The 9,373-nt window shown below is 45.5% G+C and overlaps 1 long non-coding RNA gene across 1 annotated transcript; it reads left to right on the forward strand.

The window, feature by feature from the left end:
• Nucleotides 1–479: 479 nt before the first annotated feature.
• LOC123130977 (uncharacterized) lies at nt 480–1,701 on the forward strand. The gene is made up of 3 exons (XR_006464042.1): nt 480–606; nt 1,106–1,188; nt 1,657–1,701. It is a non-coding gene; the product is annotated as an uncharacterized lncRNA (long non-coding RNA).
• The last annotated feature ends 7,672 nt before the right edge of the window (nt 1,702–9,373 follow it).

A 9,373-nucleotide genomic window follows, 5' to 3' on the forward strand; every position in this document is an offset into this window, starting at 1 on the left:
ACATGTAGACTAGTGAAGTCCAGCCAATAGAAAGCTGCCACCACAACCTCTATTTGCATGCATCGTTACTTAGCTTGGAAGAATGACTACACACGTATGCATTCTAATGATCACATACATGTATCTAGTTCTCCTCATAAAATATTTGCATGCATGACAAAGCTCCAACACGTACACTCTCATGCTTACTTAGACTAGAAGCATTCTGTACAAGACAAACTACTATATGCTAGTATTACTTACGCTGTGTGTGGGGCACTCTCCTTTAATTTTCTAGCATGTTAAATTTAACATTCTAATATATTTCTTTGAAACAATAGTCTAGCATAGCTTATTTACTTCATTTTTAAAAACAACTAATACATATTTAATTATTCATATATTAATCTAAAATAATAACCAAACAACTACAGGATAGTCGATTAGTACCATGCATGTGTGACTTAGTTTTTGGTGTGTTTTGCTTGCAGGTCATTGTTGTGAAGGCCGCCAAGGGAAGGAGTGGGGGATTTGGCACAAGGCTGGTGATTGAGTCTATGCTCTCTCCTCCATGGAAAGAACTAAATTCAGCTTGACAGAGAGCACACGAATGGTTTCAGCTTGACAGTGGGTGAACTAAGCCATTTTTATTTAGTTTGCTCTCTGCCATGCCAAAGCCATCATTGTGATCCTGCTGCCATCAAGTCTCTGTTTCTTGTCAGTTGTTAGCTTGAATTAATACATGTTCATATAGCTAATTTGCTGCTGTTGTGCATAAAATTCTAGGAAGGTCTGGCTGCAAGTTCTGGCTGTAGCGTGCTCTCATGTTGTACATGCCCCTATGTTTAGTAAGATTAAATTGCTACTATTAATGATGAATGTTTGAGTTTTGAAATTTGAAGCATCACCTACTTTCTGGTCCTGTAGTGTTTAAAACTGATAATTATGATGCATTGGTCCATATGGCCTTGGCTTTTAATGCCATACACATTCTAGTGCCAGATCCAAATGTAGGGGACAGTAATTTGCAGCATTAATTAGGTCCTGCTATAGTCTTTTTTAAACTTCTTATGAGATTGAAGCATTCGTTCTGATTTCTGGTTTGCTGGTTTGCTGATTGTTGTAGACAAATGTATGAAACTTCTTAGCTGTGGACGACAACTACTTCCTTGAGAAGGACCAGCATCACCCATCAAGTATGCCATCGAGGTAATTCACCACTCCCTCCAGCACCAACTATGTATTTTCTCTAGTTGCTCTCCCAAGTTTTGTGCACACTGTGCGTCAAGTTCTCCCTAAATGCAAGGGATTGTATATGTAAAACCAATTATCCAATACATTTTTCACAAAGAGATTAGTCTTCTTATTTAGCCCTGATGTTTTAATTTATGGAGTTGTTGCTTCTTTGGTCAGATTTATTTACTTGATGTATGCATAAGAATAAGCTGATATGAACATAATAATGATACTCTGCATGATATGAGTAAAGTGCTCTATTTTCTTGCGTCACCTTTCTTGTATGAATGAGTATATCGTTTTAACTATCTGGGGAACAAAAATCATTGTATTAGCTGAATTTGTGTTATCATTCTAAAGAACTTGCCCTTTTTTTGAATGGTCTGTTCATAATATATTGGCTCTAGTGTTTTAATTCTTCTCTTCTGATTCATGTAGCAGGGCGACGACCGAAGGCATGATGATAGTTCTATTGTTGTTCTAGTGTAGAGAAGGTAGCCTAGTCGACTATGGTCGCCTAGTGAGTCGTGCATAAGATTTCATCTGACTGTAACCTTGATGTAAACTGCTCCTATTGTGGAGCTTGTTATCTGATTGTAAACTTGATGCTGATCACATTTGTATGTGTGTTATATGATGTAGCACTTTGATGGTTGATAATATTTGAAGTATTTCGTTAGTTTTCTGTGTGCCAATTTAAGTACTAGGTATTTATTTGCGTGAAATAAAAAAAATGAAGAATATTACCCTGATGGCTAGGACCCAGTACTAGAACCTGACAATTGGGACCACCTGACTAGTGAACCCAATTTAGAAAAAAAGAAAAAAAATGAAACTGTTGAGACAAAAAGGCCATGGGCCAAAAATAAAAAGGCTGCAATGTTGGCTTGGTCCATGAAGCTGACAAAAAATTCACAGGAAAAAAATATAAATGGGCTGAATTAATGGGTTCGGCCCATATAAACACCGAATTGGACAGGGCTGATTCTTGTGCCACATCAAATTGCCATGTTGGATGCCTACGTGGCCTGGGGAGGCTGCTAGTGATCAAAACAAAACAGTAGGCATATTTTGGTCGTAAATGTTCACGACCTTCTCACAGAGAAGGTCGTTAATTTCAGTTTACGACCGCCAGCTTTTGACCTTCTGTTTTTGGTCAAAAAAAGGTCGCAAATGAAAAACAATGACCTTTCAGTGACCAATAGTCAAGGTCACAAGTTGACATATTTCTTGTAGTGCCCGTAGTGCCCGTACTTTGTATTATAAAACAAGGCTTATGTATAATGTGTTGCTTGTTTTATTTTGAAATTCTTTCCTATTGTGCGGCCATTTACGGTATCTGAGAGTTGGCCAGTCGTTGGCTTTAGTCCCCACGTAGGTAGTACGGGGGTGTTCGGAATGGCACCTAGACACACTTACCCAACCAGCGTGGTCCTTGAAGGACGTGTCAGTGCAGCGAACCAGGCAATCAGACTATGTGGCTTTATCGCTCTCACTTAGCCATAGGAGTTTGACAATGAGGTTTATAGGCGCAGCCCCTGGTGTTGCTCGATTACCCGAACTTGGGTGTTGTAGACGCCTGACCGGGCATAGATCGGTCCTTCACATAATGCGGGCAAAATCGCAAGAGATTTGTAGTTAGTCGCCGAATAGCTGACCAACTCTCGCCGCATCATGACAGTCAGCTCTACTGACATGCTTATCCGGATGAGCCGGAAACACAATCTCAGTAGTTCTCCCTTTACTGCCTTAGCCAAAAATTTGGAATGTAAGGCAATAACCACAAGATCCAGGCAACCCAACTATTGACCAAAGACATGATTCGGAGTTGATGCATATAATGCTATATTCGTGACGCTGAATTTGCATTAAAAAAGTGTTTCGGGCTAATTTTGTTTTAAGACATGTACGTGGCCGAATGGAGCCCCTAGCGACTTAGGTCGTACCAAGGTGTACATGGCAATCAGACAAAAAAAAGAAGGAATGCAGATTAGGAAATAAGCTGGTACCGAGTACGCTGGGCGAAAGATTGTTTCCATTATAGTCTGATTGATACATCAAAACGTATTTTTACAAATGATGTGACAAGCATCCAGGCTATTTTACATGCCGAATACCAGGGAAAGCTGTGTATGGGTCCTAAAGGGGAAGAGGTGATCTTTAAAGATCCTTTAGATACTCTGCCGCACGTCAGCGCACCGTTGCTCCTTGGTGTGTGATCCTTCAAGAGGATCAACGATCGGTTTTTCACAAAGGGACTGGAAATGGTGCCCTTGGTGCCATCAAAAGTTGATGTGGGTTTAAGGAACCTAAAAAGGAAAAAAATAAGGAAAAGAGAAATGATATGGGGGTCCACATAGGGTCGAGCCGTATTGTGGATTTCATTTTTAATATGCCTCCGTCTTTGCCCATGGTATCTTCAGTGCCTAGTTATGTATGCGTGGTACATATGCCGCAATGCGGTTGGGGCTGAGACGGAGGCCAAACTACTAATCGAGCTCCTGACGGTCTTGATCGTCGCTCTACAGGGTGGTCCGGATGCGTTTAACAGTGTCCGTGGGCTTGACTGTCGATGTAGTATTTGTCTTGATAAGGCCATTCCGGACTTCCGCTACAAGGGTCGCGATGTGCTCCTCAGTACGGAGGGAGCGCTTCGTGTTTCCATTGACTGTTATGTCACCGCGGGGTCCAGGCATCTTGAGTTTGAGGTAGGCATAGTGCAGGATCGCATGAAAGCGAGCAAACGCCATTCGTCCGAGCAGTGCATGATAGCCACTACGGAAGGGGACGATGTCGAAGATCAATTCTTCGCTTCAGAAGTTGTCTGGCGAGCTGAAGACGACTTCCAATGTGGTTGAGCCCGTGCAACGGGCCTCTACTCTAGGTATTATTCCTTTAAAGGTAGTTTTGGTGGGTTTGATTCTTGACGAATCAATACCCATTTTACGGACCGTGTCCTGGTAGAGCAAGTTAAGACTACTACCGCCATCCATAAGGACTCAGGTAAGGTGGAATCCATCGATAATTGGGCCAAGGACCAATGCGCCCGAGCCTCTGTGATGGATACTAGTCGGATGGTCTCTACGATCGAAAGTGATCGCGCAGGCTGACCAGTGGTTGAATTTTGGGGCGACTGGCTCTATTGCGTAGACGTCCCTTAGAGCGCGCTTGCGCTCCTGTTTGGGGATATGAGTAGAGTATATCATATTCACCGTCTTAACTCCGGGGGGAAATTTCTTCCGTCCCCGTGTACTTGGCAGATGGGGTTTATTATCGTCGTCCTCACTTGGCGACCCCTTCTCCTTATGTTCGGTATTCAGCTTACCGGCCTGTTTGAAGACCCAACAGCTTCTGTGGGTATGGTTGGCAGGCTTGTCTGGGGTGCCATGAACCTGGCAAGGTTGATCGAGTATCCTGTCCAAATTAGATGAACCACCTTTATTCTTTTTGAATGGCCTCTTTCGTTGACCGGATTTAGAGCTACTAAATCCAGTGTTGACTGTTCAGTCTTCGGTATTATCATTGTTGCTCCGATGCTTGTGTTTGTTCTGTCGGGGCCTGCCGTTGCCGTTTCTGGTTTCAAAGGTACCTGCATCGCTGGTACCATTGTTGTTGCGGGCTAACCAACTATCCTATCATGCGCAAAAGCGGGTCATGAGTGTTGTCAGGGCTGCCATGGACTTTGGATTCTCTTGGCCGAGGTGTCGGGCGAGCCATTCGTTCCGGATGCTATGTTTGAAGGCCGCTAGGGCTTCGGCGTCTGGACAGTCGACAATTTGGTTCTTTTTAGTTAAGAACCTTGTCCATAGTTTCCGGGCTGACTCCCCGGGTTGCCGAACTATGTGACTGAGGTCATCAGCGTCTGGGGCCCGTAAATAAGTACCCTGGAAGTTGTCTCTGAAGGCATCTTCCAGATCTTGCCAGGTTCCAAGAATTCTCTGGGAGGCAGTTTAACCAGTGTCGAGCTGGTCCGTTTAATTTGAGCGGGAGGTACTTGATGGCATGTAGATCGTCATCGCGAGCCATGTGAATATGGAGAAGAAAATCTTCTATCCAGACTGCTGGATCTGTTGTGTCGTCGTATGATTCGATGTTAACGGGTTTAAACCCTTCTGGGAACAGATATTCCATTACTTAATCGGTGAAGCATAGGGGGTGTGCGGCGCCTCTGTACCGGGCGATGTCGCGGCATAGTTCGGATGGAGGCCGTATGCGGTTCTCGGCTCGTGAGAGGTTTTTTTGTCACGCCAAGTGTGATGGCCATCCTCGCGCGTTGGAGCACGCCCCCTTGATCCCTAGGTTGATCTGGTCTGACTGGCTCTATTGTCCAGGTCCTGTCGTAGGTCATAGATGTATCCTGGGGCCGCTGTTTCTCTACCTTTACGGCGAGGTGGTGTGGGGTGGTGTTCAGCTTGAGCGGTTGTTCTGTCCTGGCCACGCGGCAGTCGGTCAGGTCTATTGGCATCACGCATTGGCGGTATGGGCTCCAGGGCTTCATTGTTAAATTGTGGCAGTAACTTGCACTTCGGGTAGCTCTTTGGTGGTGCGAGGCCATATTCCTCGGCTGCCAAGACGTTAGTCCATCTGTCGTCGAGCAGATCTTGATCAGCTTGAAGTTGTTGCTGCCTCTTTTTCAGACTTCTCATAGTGGCGATTAGCAGGCGCTTAAAGTGCTCTTGTTCGAGGGGTTCCTCTGGCACGATGAAGTCTTCGTCGCCGAGGCTCACATCCTCTTCGGAGATCAGTAGGTAATTACTATCCTCCGAGTCCTCGTTCCCAATAGGATCGTTGGGGTTTACTTGCCCATCCTCCCAATCATCATGTTCGGATTTTGGATCTATGGGGGCTTCAGGGTCTTTGGCGTTCTCCATAGTGTTATTCTCTTCGGTGCCGATATTGCAGTCTTTTTGGCGACATGATTTTGAGCGGCGCCACTAGCGTCGATGTTTTGGAGGTGCTTCGGCAGGCTTGTCCTCAACCGGATTCTCCTTGTCGTCATCGCCATCCTCTTTGGGTGTGTCCACCATGTACACGTCGTATGTGGAGGTGGACGTCCATCGTCCGGTAAATGGAGAGTTTTGGCCTTGTTCGTCTCTGGCATCGTCGTCCATACCGTCGATTTCTTCGGAGGCGTAATCCAACATGTTGGTTAAATCTTTGATAGTGGCTATGAAGTGGGTCGTGGATGGGACGCAAAATTCCCCGCTCTCAGCCCCTAGTCTGGGCCAGGTGTAGTTCGGAAGTGATCCTTTCATAATGGCGAGTGATCGCATTAAGTCTAGGGCCTCGTTTAAAGGTGAGGGTTGGACAGGGAAACAAGAGTCCGTGGGGCTGTCCGGAGTCGGATTCTCCTGGCAGCGCCCGCTTGACACAGACCTCGAGAGTTCGGACCTAGAGTCCGGCGGAGTGTCTGGTGCTTCTCCAGCAGCAAGCTCCATAAGTGCAAAGAGTCCGGCGGGCTCTAAACTCCCGTCTTCAGACCTGTCGGCCTACTCTGGATCTAAGGTCAAAGCGGCAATTGGGACCATGAACCCTTCGAAGATCAAATCTCCTCGGATATCAATGACATAGTTTAAGCTCCCGAAACTGATCTGATGACCAGGGGCGTAGCTGTCGATCTGCTCAAGGTGACCAATCGAGTTGGCTCACAGCGCGAAGCCACCGAACACGAAAATGGCCTGGGGGAAATCTCCCCCGAAACAGCATCATTGTGGATGATCAAATGAGCCATCAAATCCTTCATCGACGACACAGAGGAACTCTCAATGAAATCACTAATGTCGGTGTCAAAACCGGGAGATCTCGGGTAGGGAGTCCCGAACTGTGCGTCTAAGGATCAAAGCTAACAGGAGGCAGGGGACATGATGTTCACCCAGGTTCGGGCCCTCGTGATGGAGGTAAAACCCTACGTCCTGCTTGATTGACTTTGATGAGTATAGGGGTTACAAGAGTTAATCTACCACGAGATCGTAATAGCTAAACCCTAGATGTCTAGCATGTATGATTATGACTGCCTCTACGGACTAAACCCTCCGGTTTATATAGATACCGGAGGGGGCTAGGGTTTGTACAGAGTTGGTTTACAGAGAAAGGAATCTTCATATCCGAACGCCAAGCTTGCCTTCCACGCCAAGGAGAGTCCCATCCGGACACGGGGGAAGCCTTCTATCTCGTATCTTCACGGCCCACCAGTCCGGCCCACGTCACGTAGCCTGGACGCCCGGGGACCACCTAATCCAGGACTCCCTCAATGTCTACTATGCAACCTTCTTCTTGTAGACTTGTGTTGGGCCTCCAAGCGTAGAGTTTTGTAGGACAGTAATAATTTTCCCTCAAGTGGATGACCTAAGGTTTATCAATCCGTGGGAGGCTTAGGATGAAGATGGTCTCTCTCAAACAACCCTACAACCAAATAACAAAGAGTCTCTTGTGTCCCCAACACACCCGATACAATGGTAGATTGTACAGGTGCACTAGTTCGGCGAAGAGATGGTGATACAACTGTAATATGGATAGTAGATATAGGTTTTTGTAATCTGAAAATATAAAAACAGCAAGGTAGCAAGTGACAAAAGTGAGAAAAACGGCATTACAATGCTTGGAAACAAGGCCTAGGGTTCATACTTTCACTAGTGCAAGTTCTTTCAATAATGAGAACATAATTAGATCATATGGCAATCCATCAATGTGCGACAAAAGTCACTCCAAAGATCCTATAGGTGACACAAACAACCCTAGAGTTCATTGTAAAATAACACCATATGATACACATCAATCAACCCTAATGTCACCTAGATACTCCAATGTCACCACAAGTATCCGTGGATCAATTATATGATATGCATCAAACAACTTCAGATTCATAATATTCAATCCAACACAAAGAACCTCAAAGAGTGCCCCAAGATTTCTACCGGAGAAACAAGGATGAAAACGTGCATCAACCCCTATGCATAGATTACCCCAATGTCACCTCGGGAATCCACGAGTTGAGTGCCAAAACATACATCAAGTGAATCAATAGAACACCCCATTGTCACCACGGGTATCCCACGCAAGACATACATCAAGTGTTCTCAAATCCATAAAAGTATTCAATCCGATAATAGTGAAACCTTAAAGGTAAAACTCAATTCATCATAAAAAGGTAGAGGGGGAGAAACACCATATGATCCAACTATAGTAACAAAGCTCGCGGTACATCAAGATCGTGCCATATCAAGAACACGAGAGAGAGAGAGAGAGAGAGAGAGAGATCAAACACATAGCTACTGGTACATGCCCTCAGCCTTAAGGGTGAACTACCCCCTCCTCGTCATGGAGACCGCCGGGATGATGAAGATGGCCTTCGGTGATGGTTTCGCCCTCCGGCGGGGTGCCGGAATGGGCTCCCGATTGGTTTTTCGTGGCTACAGAGGCTAGCGGTGGCAGAACTCCCGGTCTAGGTTTCTTTCTAGGGGTTTCATGATTTATAGGAACTTTTGGCGTCGGTTTCACGTCAAGGGGGTCCACAAGGCAGCGGGAAGACAGGGGGTGCGCCCTAGGGGTGCCCTCCACCCTTGTCGTTGCCTCGGGACTCTTCTGGCCCAACTCTTGGTCTTCATGGGCTTCTTCTGCTCCATAAAAAATCACCACAAATTTACAGCTCGTTTGCACTCCGTTTGATATTCCTTTTCTGTAAACTCAAAACAAGGAAAAACAGAAACTGACACTAGGCTCTGGGTTAATATTTTAGTCCCAAAAATAATATAAAATAGCATATTAATGCATATAAAACATCCAAAACAGATAATATAATAGCATAGAACAATCAAAAAAATTAGATACGTTGGAGACGTATGAGTCTACATAGTTCTCGAACCCGTAGGGTCCGCACACTTAATGTTCGTTGACGATATAGTGTTATATGAGTTATATGATTTGGTGACCGAATGTTGTTCGAAGTCCGGGATTAGATCACGGACATGACATGGAGTCTCGAAATGGTCGAGAGGTAGAGATTGATATATAGGACGATAGAATTCGGACATGGAAGTGTTCCGGAGTGCATCGAGTAGTCATCAGTTCACCAGAAGGGGTTCCGGACACCCCCGGTAAGTGTATGGTGGCAATGGGACAAAGGAGGAGATAGTTCAGCCCACTAGGGGGCTGAAGCGCC

The sequence above is a fragment of the Triticum aestivum genome, chromosome 6A, assembly GCF_018294505.1.
Source record: "Triticum aestivum cultivar Chinese Spring chromosome 6A, IWGSC CS RefSeq v2.1, whole genome shotgun sequence".
Lineage (NCBI taxonomy): Eukaryota > Viridiplantae > Streptophyta > Magnoliopsida > Poales > Poaceae > Triticum > Triticum aestivum.